General features: G+C 36.4%; 1 protein-coding gene across 1 annotated transcript in view; it reads left to right on the forward strand.

The window, feature by feature from the left end:
• The window catches only part of LOC141399120 (uncharacterized), an 89,284-nt gene that overhangs the window by 74,320 nt on the left and 1,300 nt on the right, over nt 1–13,664 (forward strand). The window lies entirely within an intron of this gene.

Here is a 13,664-nt window from a genome sequence, read left to right on the forward strand (position 1 = left end):
TTGTCGCAATTTGAACATCTCAAATATGTATATAATTTCTACTGCTATAAAATTTTCTTCACTACCAATTTGATAGGGATTCCGGTTTCCGAGCAAAATCCTGAAAAGGTCAAAACCCCTAAAAATGTAAACTTTGGGCGCTATTTATTTAAAAAGCGTTCCGGCGATTTTTTTTGTTTTTTCGATTTTTCTCATTTATGAACATTATATTTTAGGAATCCGCAAAAACTTCCCAGGTATAAGCAACTTCCATATAAAATTGACTCAATAACACCGTGATGCAGATCGGTACCTACCATATTTTTGTCGATTATAGAGCACCCTTCGACAGCCCTTTTCATTCAATGGTATTTCTAGTTATGTCTGAATTTGGTATCCCAACAAATTCGGCTTTTTATGATGGCATTAACTGATACTAGGTCCTCAGTTGAGTACCAACCTCTTCAACATTCTTCTGGAAAAGATTATAAGACATGGTGATATTAAAAGATATTACAACAATGGCTACATGTTTTATGCTTATAGTTTTATGCTAAAGAAGCAACTGATACCGTTAGAAAGTTTGAAGTAGAATCTGCTAAAGTGAGTCTAGCGGTAAACGGCGAAAAGACAAAGTTGACGCGCAATACGTCTATAGAACTCGGACCAACTGTGGAACTTGGCACTTATAATTTTGATGTAGGCAAAGACTTCGTCTACCTCGGTACTGCCAAAGCTACATCTCTAATGTACGGTTCCGAAGCGTAGGACTTATCCAAGCAGATGTGGCAGTGCTTGGTGTTGAATTGAATTTGATGTGAAATCCTGTAGAAGTATATTGCAAGTTTCATTTATGACCAGCATCTCCGCCTGAGAGACACTGCAGTCCTCAGGAAGCTTTGTGGATGTAGCAATGTTTGCTTATTCCGATACGACATCCGACCCTACTCCACAGTTCATCTTAGAACCTGTGTATACTTTCTTGTTGTGACCCGATATTAGTGATCCGCGAAAGAATGAAATCTTTTGACTTTATGAATTTTCGAAATTTTTTTTTCAAAAATGATTTCCTGTAGCAGTGATGAATGAACTTTTGCCCATTAAATAAAATAAAATTAAAGAATAATTAAAAATGCACTTAAAAATGCACTTATAAATGCACTTAAAACTAGAAAATAATTTATCGCTTAGCCTCCAAAATAAATATTGAAAAAGGTCATGCACCAATCACTTTAAACAAATTTTGAATTTGTTTTTTTTTTTTGTTATTTATCACATTTTTATGATTCTCAGAATTAAAGAAAATTAGTGAGAAACAAATCTTATGTCAGTTTGGTTATCTCATGTGGCTCTAAAGTTTGTTTTCGATTATATATCGGCGTACAGAGACTTCACAAAATTGCCCATAATTTTGATAAATTCAAATTTCAAAATCATTTTATGTAATAATATGTAAATACTGTTACAAAATTTGCCTTTATTAAATTTAATTTTAAGTTTTACAATGTTAATTTGGTTCCCGAGAGGTTGTATCTTCTTTTTATGATGGCAAATATCGTCGACAGTGGATGAGGGGCTACCAGGGAAGGAACAATTCTGTGGTTGAGACAGTCGGTAATTGTTGGATGGCGAAGTGGTAAACTGTAGTGACACTGGATGCAGTGACGGTGGCAAGATTTTCGGCGTAGGGAGCGAGACGTCAAAAACGAATACCGGCAGCCAGAAGATTGGGTACGAGAAGGCTATCTATGATATCGGCGATCCACGTCTTAGGAAAATTTGCCAAATTGACACTGTCACTCACAGCTGTAAAGGAATTAATAAGTTTGATTATTTTTATACCCTCCACCATAGTATGGAGGGTATATTAAGTTTGTCATTCTGTTTGTAACACATCGAACTAATCATTTGCGACCCTATAAAGTATATATATTCTTGATCAGGATAAAATTCTAAGACGATCTAGCCATGTCCGTCTGTCCGTCTGTCTGTCCGTCTGTCCGTCTGTTGTAATCACTCTAGCGTCCGCAATAATTGAGATAGAGTGCTGATATTTTGCACCCGAGGGTCTTTTTTCCATAGGCAGGTCAAGTTCGAAGATGGCCTATATCGGTCCACTTTTTGGTATAGCCCCCATATAACGGTACCTCCGGATTTGAGGTATTTTGACGTTCTTCGCCACATTTGCAGACCGAATTAGCTATAATTTGGCACTTAGGGTTCCTAGTGATCAACAAACTTATATCCCAAAGGATATGGGCATAGGTCCATGTTTTGGTATAGCCCCCATATAACGGTACCTCCCGATTTTCAGTATTTTGAGAATTTTAGCCAAAATTTGTAACCGAAATATCTGCAATTTGACATTTGAGGTTCTCAGTGGTCATGAAATATCTCCACCAAACATCGTCAACATAGGTCCATGTTTTGGTATAGCCCCCATATAACGGTACCTCCCGATTTTCGGTATTTTGAGAATTTTAGCTAAAATTTTTAACCGAACTAGCTGTAATTTGCCACATGAGGTTCTCAGTGGTCATGAAATATCTCCACCAAGCATCGTCAACATAGGTCCATGTTTTGGTATAGCTCCCATATAACGGTACCTCCCGATTTTCGGTATTTTGAGAATCGTAGCCACAATTTGTAACCGAAATATCTGCAATTTGACATTTGAGGTTCTCAGTGGTCATGAAATATCTCCACCAAACATTGTCAACATAGGTCCATGTTTTGGTATAGCCCCCATATAACGGTACCTCCCGATTTTCGGTATTTTGAGAATTTTAGCTAAAATTTTTAACCGAACTAGCTGTAATTTGCCATTTGAGGTTCTCAGTAGTCGTGAAATATCTCCACCAAGCATCGTCAACATAGGTCCATGTTTTGGTATAGCTCCCATATAACGGTACCTCCCGATTTTCGGTATTTTGAGAATTTTAGCCACAATTTGTAACCGAAATATCTGCAATTTGACATTTGAGGTTCTCAGTGGTCATGAAACATCTCCACCAAACATCGTCAACATAGGTCCATGGTTTGGTATAGCCCCCATATAACGGTATCTCCCGATTTTCGGTATTTTGAGAATTTTAGCTGCAATTTTTAACCGAACTAGCTGTAATGATCGGTATTTTGAGAATTTTAGCTACAATTTTGTCTATTCAAAAATAATCGTCAATATAGGTCCATGTTTTGGTATATCCCCCATATAAGTGTACCTCACGTTTTTCGGGAATTTTCAGTGGTCACGAAATTTCTTCACTAAAATTCGTCAACATGGGTCCATTTTTGAGGGTCTACATTGTTTTGATAAAACTACCCTCAATTTGACTCTTGATGTTCCCTGCAGCTATACAACTTTTCCGCCAAACAATTTAATGATAGGTTGACTCTTTGACATAGCCCCGTAGGTGGTACCTTTCACCTAGCTGAACACATTTTTTTAGATTAGATCAGATAACACTGTGCAACAAAATGGAGGTGAAAGCCTGGGGCACGGAAAATTCCTCTTGGGGAAGAAAGGCCTTGGTGAGTATATTATGAACCCCGAAGGACAGATCCGCCGTGAGTCGAACTTCCGCCTTATGGCGTGATGAAATTTTTGTTAGAGACCCTGTGGGCCATCAGGAATTAGCGTTATATCTTTGTTTACTGTTGCTTAAGTGCTCGACAAAAACAACAAACAAAGATATAATGCTAATTCATGATAGCTTACAGGGTCTCTTGCAAAAACTTCATCACGCCATAACGCGGAAGTTCGACTCACGGCGCATCTGTCCTTCGGGGTTCATAATATACTCACCAAGGCCTTTCTTCCCCAAGAGGAATTATCCCTGCCCCAACATTGTCGAAAAGTTGTTCCACCTAAAATTGTGAAAGGACCCTAATTATTTCATTTTAATTAAAACTATTTTATGGTGGAGGGTATAAAAAGTTCGGACCGGCCGAACTTAACGACTTTTTACTTGTTATTTCTAAAAATTGTCGCTCCCGTGTTCCGTCTATGTGTGTCGCAAAAATTCAACTCTGCTCTTCGATCCAAATATTTTTCCTTTCGCTCTTTTTTGTTCCGCAATCATATAAAATAAAACAAAGGAAGTGCTGTAGGGTATCGCATGGTGGGTCCCGTCCGACTATAGCCTTCTCTTACTTCTTTTCTTTAACCTAATTTTTTAAAAACCCATCCATTTAAATTTAACAACACCCACTCAACTAATTTAAAGACGCATTTGCTATTGTTCCGAATGACTATATCATCTACAATCTGTTTACATCCTATCGTTAAATGTCAGCACAAATCATTACTTTCCCGCGCGGAAATACAACAATATCCTTGTTTTTCGTTTCCTTCGTATCCTTTCACTTAAACGGAACTATGTCAACTACAGGATTGTGTTTTCAACATCCACGATGCCTTTGTCCTGTTTTTCTTAATAAACGACAAGTAACCGGACCGAAAACGAAATATTACTATGTACAAAGATGGCTTACTGCATTCGGGAGTGTAAACCAATCAGAAAGATACACGAAAGGGCATGGTTAGATCGACTTCAAATTGCCTGAGTCGAATTTGGTCTTAACATATGTAGGGTCTAAAACCATAACTTCAATGTGTCATAATACCATCCTCTGTTTTAAGTGAAAGTTCACTAATTTTTTATAAACAAATGCGTGAGTTTTTAGGGAATCCGTATATATTACATTCATGTCATTTAAGGTGCAACATTTTTTGTATTGCAACTTGCACTATAGAAAACATCCATTTAAAGGCGTTGAACACCTTTTAACATTCAATCATCTGTTCATAGGTATTTACATTTCACATCATTGTAACCATCATCATCGGCAGCTCCAGCTTCATAATAACATCAACAAACCAATTTCAAATTATTAGCATTTTTCCACATAAATTCACTATTTATCTGCAACACATGAAATATCTTTACAGCTACATCTATAGCCGTTTCATCCTGGACCGTTGGGGCCATACATAACCTGTGAACGTTACTATGCCATTTGTCTCCCACTGAGATAGATACGTTGGCAAACGAGGAGTCATGCGTATAAAATCATTGCCTGCAATGCAATTTTCAATTTTCAGTCAATTAATGCTAACAAGTCGACAATGTGAGTAAATTGAGTTTGGCACGGTCCATGGCTGACCAAAACCAATATCATCCCGTCGATCATGAATAATTTTAATTGATGTTTTATAACTTCCACGCACCCATAACCCACATTGTGAATGTTTCCCTTTCTCGTAAATTAAGTGGAAAGAAAGACATATTTACAAGTGAATGGATTTTTTCTCGTTTATTCATTTATGTAAAATTTTATTACTATTTATGATATTAAAAAATAATAATAAAAATTTCTCGTTAAGAGTATAAAATTTGAATGCTGAAGGAAAGAAAGAAAATTGACCAAAAAGAGGATATGCTGTTAAAAACTCAAGAGTAAACACAATATATTGCACACAAACTGTCCTACGGAAGAAAAACTTTTATCTTCAATATGTTAAAAAATAATTAATTTATAAATTCAAGTGAAAACGATATTAAAACATGTAAGAGGGGCCTATAGTCGGACGGGGCCGACAAAGGGTAGGGTATCCCTTGGGCATCACCAGTTTTTGCTGTCCGATAATACATACATAAATTGATACATATGATAACATATCAGAACTATTGCACATATATACATCGTCATTACTGGAAAAGTTAGTTGTAATTTTTCTTATTTTATACTGGACAACTACACCTTTTTGTATTAAAAAGCAAAAAAAAAATATCAAAAGAAATTTAGAAATAGCTTTTGGGCAATTTAATGGACCAATGAATGAACGACCAATATTTCGAGGTATTACATTACTAGCACTACAACATCAAGACCAGGGACGTACGCAGGATTTCATTTCGGGGGGGCCCAACTTGACCAAAAATCATGAAATTAAAATATGTTGTGTAGCGTTACATAAAGCTATTTTAAAGGGTTTTTAGTTTATTTTATATGAAATATTGACACAAGGTATATAATTTCAATAGAGAGAGTTTACAATATTATAGATATAAGTTTGAAATTTGGAACAGGGTAAAATGCAGCATATCATAATACGTTCAGTATAGTCCCCATACAAAATATTCGGCCTGGTATTTTGAAGTTTCTAACCAAATTCCCAACAGAATTGACGCAAATGAATATTACACATGTAGGTTTACGTTTTGGTATATCCCAGAATTTTTAACCACAGTAGCTCTTTTTTGGCATTTTCGCTTCTATTTCAAAGATTTACAATATTTCTTATTCTTCAAAGTACGTAAGAAAATAATATTCTTTTATGTCATAAAAACACGAAAACTTTACTATTTTACCAGAAGTTATAGAGTCCATGCAACTGAAAAATTCAGAAAATAACATTTATGGTCTGTTCCAGTACTGCAAGAATCTACTCATTTTCAGTAGTAAAAATTTGTAGATTCTTGAAGTTTCTGGAAAAGGCATTTGGAACAGAAAACATTTTTATCGGGAGTCGGGCGATACCAACTACGATTCATATACTCCGAACTCTACACGCAGTACTGTTTGGGACTACGAAACCCACATTCGGGCTCGTCAAAATTTTAGCTAAGTCCTGACAAAATAGGTTAAGGAAAAACTCCATCTGATATCCCAATGGTTGTTCCGCCTTATTTCTACCTTAATTATACGATTAGATGTTTATAAACTCGATGACATTTAAAACTTTCCAAGGACTATGACCAAAGATTATGCACTTCAAGTAAAAAATAATCAGTCTTAAAAGTATATACTTTAATCTATAGACAGATCGAATACGGGCTTCATAACCAATATATCTGCCCTAAAAATTGTGTAGTCAGGGAGTTTCAGAATTTCGTTGTCTTTTTAGGACGTATACACTTTCCGACAAAAATATCGAAACATTTGGGTATAAAACATCACGATTGTGAGCGTTGCGAATAAATGTTTATGTTGTGATCAAAAATTTGACTTCGATAAGAACGCTAAAGTTTTGCACTTTTGTGGAGAAGATACCTGTAAGAATGGACCATTTTGGAAGTGGACCTAACTTTGGAAGTCATTCCATTTGATAGTTATCGTGTCAATCCGTCATTTTTGTTGGTCATGGTAAGATTTAGAGCTTTTGAACCGTTATGTCAGGAAGCATCGACTTACCCACGAAAAATAGAATATCGCTGTAAACAAGACCGCAAGAAGTAGCATTGGCAAACATGTCCAATGGATTCCTGAACAGCCCTTATATTGCACTTATTTTGAAATTTTGTGAAGGAAGTATCCGAAGATGTTGTCCCATATAGACTCTCTTGGTACTTGATATACATATGTACGTCCGGAAGTAATTTTAGGATGTTCAAAGTTTCGGTGAAATCGGATATTGAAATTTTGTATGGGAGGTAACGGAAGGAATGAACCGAACTTAATCTATGTCTCGAAAAAATCGATTTGGACCTTCGACAAAGGTAGACTTGTGAGAAAAAAGGGGTGGACCGATATGACTTAAAGTTTGGTTGATCCGTTCGAGAGTTATCATGCGCTCGAGCCAGACAGACGAAAGAATTGGGCTAAATCGACACTAAATTATTTGAAGCGGATTTTGTCGAAACATATGAGAAGTCAAAGGCCATTATTTCAATGAGGTACATTTTTATCGTTAGCCTAAAGCCCGAAATTACAGCAGATTTTAATACAATTTAACCAATGTTTGAGCATTAATTTTGTTTGCGGTTGTTTTCAGCTACAAAAAGAATGCAGTTGGATATCTGCTATAAGTAGCATATAGCAGATATTAACACTTGATGACGCACAACAATAAATTTTTCTCCATAAAATAAATAATAAAAAATTAAGGTAGTAAAACAATTTTCTTATTGGTTTTAGATATATGCTCCACGGGAAACACTTGATATATCGTACATTTTGTCCAGTAAACATGTCATTTCATGCACTTCCAATCCGCACAATACTAAACTCGTAATTTTTTGAATACAGAATGAGTTTAAAGCCTCAAGACCTATATATTTATTAAAGAATTCCTCGACCCTTTATTATTTGATAATGAAATTACATGAGAAAAAGAAGTAATACAGATTTCACTGGAAGTTTTCTCAAAAAGAATATTCAAACAAAAAATTGTAAATATTTCTTAGATAACTTGTTCATAAAGTAAATTTTTAGTACATGACATTCAGAACAATCTAAGTTTTCATTTGAAAATTCCAAAAGTAAAAAATTATTTTAGTGAAAAAACGTAATAATTTCTTAAAGTAGCTCAAAAAATTTTAGTCGACCAAACCATTTTCGGGCGAGGGCCCTGGCCCCCAGTGCCCCCCCCCCCCCTGCGTACGTCCCTGATCAAGACCCCGTAAAAAAACTTGGTATTTCTCTATCATGATGTGTTTCTTAACAAACAAAGCAACACGATAAAGCGAACCCACTTATATGTTAGACTGTAGTTTCGTATTCTAATTTTCGCTGCTACAAAATTTTCTTTAGTCTTATTTTGATAGGACTTGGGTTTCCAAGCAAAATCTTGAAAACCTAAAAAAACCTAAACCTAAAAAACTCAATTTCACCCACCCAAATAATAAATGTCGAACAAAACTTCAATGCTAACGAAGAAGTGTCACCAAAATATAATCAGTCGGCTTGGCCGACAGAGATATACCCTCAGCCTGTGTATATTAAAACAATTTTTTCCCAAAAAAACGCATGTATTTAGGGAATTTTGGGCGTTTGAACTGACAAAAATGTTGATTAGGATTAGAGATCAAAAGTTTTGCGGAGGAGATACTAAAAAGAATGGATCTCCAGCCACTACATATGGTACTATAGGGGTTTTTCACAACTTCAGTGATGTTTGCTCAAGAAGTATGGACTTGCCCCTGAAACAACTTTTACCATCGCAATTGAGGCAGCGAATGCAAGTTGCTTCAACAAAAATCAAAGTGATTCGAAAGCAGGTCTTAAAGTGAACATGTATCCGAAATTTTGTGTGGGAGGTACCAGATGGAGTGGACAAATATAGTCCATATTTGAACCTGATCCATATCTGGTAGATATATTAAGATGTGTAAAGGATGGTCCAATTCGGCCACTCTCTTCAATAGTTATCGTACGCACAATTTTACCGAACATTTTTGAACTTTTGTGGGGGAGGTACCTGAAGGAGTGGACCGATATGGCTTATCTTCGAACTTAAACTATGTTTGGACAAAATATTACTAAGACCAAACTTTGGACCGAATCGGCATACCTGTTCGAGTGTTATTTTGCCCTCCAACCTCCTCACACGGTGTCATAGGGGTTTTTTGCAACTTTCAGGCTATTTTCTCAGGAAGTATGGACTTGCCCCTGATGAAACTTATACCGTCGTATGGAGGGCAGTGAATAAAAGTTGCTAAAGCAAAAATCAAAGCGATTCGAGAGATGGTCCTAAACTAAACTTTTCCAAATTTTTGTGTGGGAGGTACCCGACGGAGTGGACCAATTGAGTCCATATTAAAACCTGATCTAAGTCTGGTACACGCTCCACGATGGGCAAAGTATGGACCATATCGGTTACTCCCTTCAAGAGTTATCGTGCGCACAAATTTTCAGAACATTTTCGAACTTTTGTGGGGGAGGTACCGGAAGGAGTGGACCGATATAGCTCATCTTCGAACTTAAACTAAGTTTGGGCAAAATATTACGAAAGCCAAAATTTGAACCGAATCGGTTCATCCGTTCGAGAGTTATCGTGCGCTCCAGCCAGCCAGACAGACGGACGGACATTGCTCAATCGACTCCAAATTGTCTGAAACACATTTCGTCCAAACATACTTGGGGTCTAAAACCATTATTTCGATGAGGCACATTTTGCCCGTATGAAAGTGTATATCAGGAATATTGTCAATTATTTCATATTCCATTTCAGAAAAAAAGGATAAATTTTTTTTCGCGCTACATCAACGATTTTTGATATGTAGGTTAAGAAAAAATTCCGAGTACGAATCTGGTCGCGAGCCAATTTTTGGTTGTTGCGGACAAAAGTTATGGCGCTTTTATTTCGCTTTTTAAGAAAGAAAATATTATAAAAACGCTAATTATTTTAATGAGCACAATTGTTACAAAAAAGTTCTCTCGAAGTGAGTTCAGCGAGTAGATTGCATAATACCTGCAAAATGTTACACAGAATTCGCGGAATGTACAAAAAATTGATAAATTATTGAATATAAGTCTACTTTTTTCAAAATTAAGGCCCCTTTAGTGGTCATAAAATTACAAAAAAAAATGTTGTGGATCCAAACTTCACGGCAAATCAAATGAGACTACAATCATACAGATTGGTGTTATAGTTTGGATGTTACAGCCAAAATAAGCACATATTTCGGTCAAAAAAATAATTTTTTGTTTAAAAAAATATTTTTCACATGCATTGTGTAGTAGAAAATATTGTAAAAATTTATAGGAATACTTCCTTCATTTTGCTTAAATCTCCCAACAAAATAGACGGATTTTGCTTTATTGACATTCATATTAAAGCTTTCCCATTAGGGAAGCTAATTGGGTTGATGGGGATATATGTCAAAGCTTCTGAAATAGAAATAGAGGTCAAATAACCCATTTTTATTATATGCATTTTTAAATACGTGTAAATCGCGTAATTATACCCTACACCACTATGTGGGGAGGGTATTATAAGTTGGTTTTGGCCAAAAAGTTTGTAACGCATCGAAATAATGGTCGCAGACCCATACTTATATATACCAAAATGAATGTCTCGACGAGCTGAGTCGATCTGGCTATGTGTGTCCGTCCGTCAGTCCGTCCGTCCGTCCGTCTGTCCGTCTGTCCGTCTGTCCATCTAAACCTTGTAATCACGCTACAGGTCGCAATTTTGATCGGATCGTCACGAAATTTTGGATGTTGATGGGTGTCCCGGAGGGGAAGAAGCCTATTGATTTTGGTGATGGTCGGATAATATTTAGGGGTTGGAATGGGCAAAAAACTTATGTGGATAAAAAGACAACGTTTTTTTTCCAAAGCGAATATCTCAGCTACTATACGGGGTATACCAAAAGCAAAACCTGACAATAAAAGTAGAAAATATCACCATTCTAATGATGTAAAGTAGGTTCTCGTATGTGATCAAACAACGAAGATATCACAATAGTCGCAAATAAAACACATCTTTTCATTTTTGCGATTTTAATTATAATGACGATTATCACAGCTTTGGTTGGGGACTTTCCAAAAGCAAAGCCTGGCTATGAAAGTAGAAGATCCCATCTTTACAACGATGTAAACTAGGTCGGCGTAGGTGACCAAATAACGGAGATTTCGCAACAGTCCAATTTTTCCACTTTTTTGGAAATCACGCTACAGGTCGCAATTTTGATCGGATCGTCACGAAATTTTAAGGGTTAATGGGGGTCACACAGATGAAGAAGCATATTGATTTTGGTGATGGTCGGATAATATTTAGGGGTGGTAATGGGCAAAAAACTTATTTGGAGAAAAAGACAACGTTTTTTTCCTAAGGGAATATCTCAGCTTCAATATGGGGTATACCAAAAGCAGAACCTGGCCATGAAAGTAGAAAATATCGCCTTTCTAATGATGTAAAGTAGGTTCTCGTAGGTGATCAAACAATGAATATATCGCAATAGCCGCTAATAGAACCCAACTTTTTATTTTTGCGATTTTAATAATAATGACGAATATCACAGCTTCGGTTGGGGATCTTCCAAAAACAAAGTCCGACTATGAAAGCAGAAAATCCCATCTTTACAGTGATGCAAAGTAGGTTGGCGTAGGTGGCCACATAACGGAGATATTACAATAGTCGGCAATACATCCCATTTTTCATTTTTTTTAATCACGCTACAGGTCGCAATTTTGATCGGATCGTCACAAAATTTTGGGGGTTAATGGGGATCCTACAGAGAAAGAAGCCTAATGATTTTGGTGATGGTCGGATAATATTCAGGGGTCGGAATGGGAAAAAACTTATTTGGAGAAAAAGTCAACGTTTTATTTCAAAGCGAATATCTCCGCTTCTAAAAGGGGTATATCAAAAGCAAAACCTGCTAATGAAAGTAGAAAATATCACCTTTGCAACGTAGGTTGTCGTAGGTGGTCAAACAACGAAGATATCGCAATAGCCGCTAATAGATCACAACTTTTCATTTTTGCGATTTTATAAAAATGACGAATATCACAGCTTTGGTTCGGGACCTTCCAAAAGCAAAGTCTGACAATGAAAGTAAAAAATCCCATCATTACAATGATGTAAAGCAGGTTGGCGTAGGCATCCAAATAACGGAGATATCGCAATAGTCGGTAATACATCCATTTTTCCACTTTTTTGGAAATCACGCTACAGGTGGCAATTTTAATTGGATCGTCACGAAATTTTGGGTGTTATTGGGGGTCCCATAGAGGAAAAAACCCTTTGATTTTTGATAATAGGCGGATATTATTCAGGGGTCGGAATGTGAAAAAAATATTTGGAAAAAAGACCAACGTTTTATTTCAAAGTTAATATCTCCCTTCTGTATGAGGTATATCGAAAGCAAAACCTGGCAAGGAAAGTAGAAAATATCACCTTTACAACGATGTGAAGTAGGATGTCATAGGTGGTCAAACAACAGAGATATCGCAATAGTCGGTAATGCATCCCTTTTTCCATTTTTGTGCAATCACACTACGAAATTTTGATCGGATCCTCACGAAATTTTGGGGGTTGATGGGGGTCTAACAGAGAAAGAAGCCTATTGATGGTTGGCATACATCCCACTTTTCCATTTTTTATTTGGGTTGTACTGTCGATGCACTTAAACGCGTTTCAAAAAAATTGACCTGTGTTAATGAAGACATTCAGAGCAAAGGCGCTAAGCTATCCCAATTTTAATATTTTGAATTTTATTAGTCAAAAGCTTATGAACGGGGATAGTGGTGTAGGGTATTACATAGTCGGCCCCGACCCGACTATAGCCTTGGCTCACTTGTTATCAAAATCAGTTTGTCCGCATGTGATTTTCATGTACAGTAATACCGTATCTTTTAATTTGAATATAGTTTTCGAAATTTAATTTGGTGGCTAAGATGTAGCATCGTCTGCATCTTAGTGCCTAAAAACCTATATAACGTCGCTAGCTTGCGCAGAGTGCGTATGCTTTTTGTCCGCATCCGATTTCAGTGTCCACCATAAAAATCTACATCGATATATATCTATTTCAAGGCGGTCAACGAAGAACCGTGGATGTAGCATCACACACTATTTTTTGGGATAAAATGAATGTAGCTCCCTTATCAGTGAAGTTTTCAAATCTCTGTTTCCGCTAAAACAAAGATGCTGTATTAGTTGTTTCATTGCAGTGGAAACGAACCGCAGAAAACGCGATAAAATACGCGATATTTCCAAAAACAATTTTAGGTGATATTTCTACTTTGGATTTTCTTGTAACTCGCGTTTTAGTGGATGGATTTTCACGGAGAATGATTTATTAGATCCGGAACGTAAAAAATTAAAATGTGCAATCAAGTACGAGGAAATCGAATGACAATTGTAAAAATTAGGCCCGAATAATATGATTTTTAGAAAAATATTCACACAAAATTTCGTCATTTCGATACATATTTCTGTGAAGCTGTGGAGGCTA

This window comes from Musca autumnalis, unplaced genomic scaffold, assembly GCF_047663935.1.
Source record: "Musca autumnalis isolate F117 unplaced genomic scaffold, ASM4766393v1 scaffold_3, whole genome shotgun sequence".
Taxonomy (NCBI): Eukaryota; Metazoa; Arthropoda; class Insecta; order Diptera; family Muscidae; genus Musca; species Musca autumnalis.